General features: G+C 54.6%; 1 non-coding gene across 1 annotated transcript; it reads right to left on the reverse strand.

The window, feature by feature from the left end:
• Positions 1-1,081: 1,081 nt before the first annotated feature.
• Positions 1,082-1,203, reverse strand: LOC146809189 (U6atac minor spliceosomal RNA). The gene has a single exon (XR_014967121.1). It is a non-coding gene; the product is annotated as a U6atac minor spliceosomal RNA (small nuclear RNA).
• Between the last annotated feature and the right edge of the window lie 1,016 nt (positions 1,204-2,219).

The raw sequence follows: 2,219 nt of genomic DNA on the forward strand, positions 1-2,219 counted from the left end.
GCTCTGGTCGTGGGCTCGATTCCCACCTTCGTTGGTGTCTTTTCGATTGGTGCAGTGTTTGGGGGGGGGGCGAGATGATTGCCCTGCGGGGTTTCTCCCCTCCCCCAGTCTTGATGCCGTTCGTTCTGCCTGGTCTGGCGTCGGGTTTTCGTGATCCCGGTGAGTGTTGGTGGTGACGAGAGCGAGAGTCGGGGGCATGCAGCTCAGTGTTAGAGCTCATGCTTTGCATGTACGAGGCCCCGGGATCAGTTTCCGGCATCTCCGGACTTTTTTTTGCCATGCTTGTCTTGGGTTTTTGGGCAGAGAGCTAGGCTGGTATCACGAGGAAGGAAGAGATATGTCCTCCATATGGGTGGAGGACCCCGCTTAATCTGTCAGACGTTCGCCTTGAAAAATCCTTTGAATTGGGGTTTTTCTCATTTAAAGTTATCTGCCCACTCGTGCCGCCTGCAGTCTATAATTAGGCACCAGTCCGACCTTACGGCTCGAGGAGTCTGGCCCGAACTGCACGGGGTCCGGAGAGTACATCCGGAATCTCATGCTTTGGTGGGCTGTGGATTTGTAAAAGTACCTGTAAATTGGGTGTCCACACTTTATATCACGCATAGCATTATTTTTTCGGAACGCAACTCACCTGCCACTCCCACCCCCAGAGCAACAGCCCAAAACGTTAGTGGGGGCTCGCACAGGAACCAGGCTGCAGTCCTGAGAGTTTGACCCTAGCCCCGGTTCACACCCCAAGTAAAACCCAGCTCAGGGATTTCGTGGAGGAGGCCCCGGCAGGGCTGGATTTAGGACGGTGCGACCGTGGTGCTAACTACTTGGGGGCGCCGGGTTTGGGAGTTCATTAGCCCTTTGAAGCTCCGGAGGCAGCGCCGCTTTCCGCGGCGATTACCAGGTCTCACATGTGGGTCAAGATAACTCGTGATTAATTTTCTTCCGGGAGAGAGATCAGCATTTTGTGGAGTGGAGGTTTCGACTAAGGGGAAGTTAGTGCAGAGGGTCGATGTCCCTGATAAGAACGTATGCCAAGTAGATTACAGAGTGCATTTGATGTAAATAGGTCAGAAGGTTACTGTTTTCAAAGGAGGCGCCCCTTGTTACTTGCAAGTTATAACTTAAGTCCGTATATGTGTTGTAAAGGCCACTAGGACCTCTTCCATCCTTGTGACGGGGAAAGCTACCTCCCCTTTCATACAACTCTATGCGTACATACCAGCATGAGAGGTAACTGTATGCTGTTATAGGATGAACGTTTATAGTTCACGGTTGAATATACGGACTTTTAGGCATGGTCACTTACTACGTGGCGTCTAACCATGTTTTTATGCACAGCAGGCATGATGTGCGCTTTTATTAATTCCACTGTGGGCTAGAGAGGCCGGGTCAGGGGCCCCCTCCTTTCTGGGTCAGCACAGTAGGTGCTGGGTCAAGGGGCACTGAAGCGAATTATGCGGTGTGTTCCACAGCTCCAGGGTTGAGTCCACATCCGGGTGAGGGGGGGAATTTACGCATTTCCCACTCGTTCGGGAGTTGTCTACATTTGACGCTGTGTGGGAGGGGTCCCGCGGTTCGTGGTTAGCGCCTAGGCAGTAAGGGAGATGCCATCTTGGTTTGTACATTTATGTTATGCATTCGATCGATGTGAAATAACTTTAGCCAGGCGGTTGATGCCCATAGCTCTGCTTCCTAGTCACGCCGGGGCACTCTTAGTAGTGCCCCTTTTGGCCTCCAGGCATGAGTTACTCATGTGCACGTGACCGGCGGGGGTGAGGGGGGGGCTATTACAGCTCGGCAGGTTTGAGTTGGACGCGCCTCGGGGACGTGGCCGGTGGCTGTGGTGCTTGTCCCCGGGGCCGAGTATTGGGTTATCGCGGCCATGCGGTCCGAGGCGCTGGTTTCAGCTCAAGTCTCTCTGGAGCTGTAGGTTCGACCCCACTGCCGCCCTTTGCGGGCATTTATTTATACGCCTTCAGTCAGTACTCTCTGGTGGGCCCACATAATATTTCATTAGTTGTTCCCCCGGAGGCGGGCCTAGTGGGTGGGGGGCTACCTCGGCACGGGACGCTCCCCCACGCGACGCGCCTTTGACTCATTGCCTCGCGTGCTTATGCCCTGCATCAGCACACCCGCAGCCCGGTCTCCGGGGCGAGGTTTTACCCCCCCCCCTGCCCGAAAATGTAGGTCTATACGGTGCTCAGGCACAGTGCTCCGACTTC

The sequence above is a fragment of the Triturus cristatus genome, chromosome 7 (assembly GCF_964204655.1).
Source record: "Triturus cristatus chromosome 7, aTriCri1.1, whole genome shotgun sequence".
Lineage (NCBI taxonomy): Eukaryota > Metazoa > Chordata > Amphibia > Caudata > Salamandridae > Triturus > Triturus cristatus.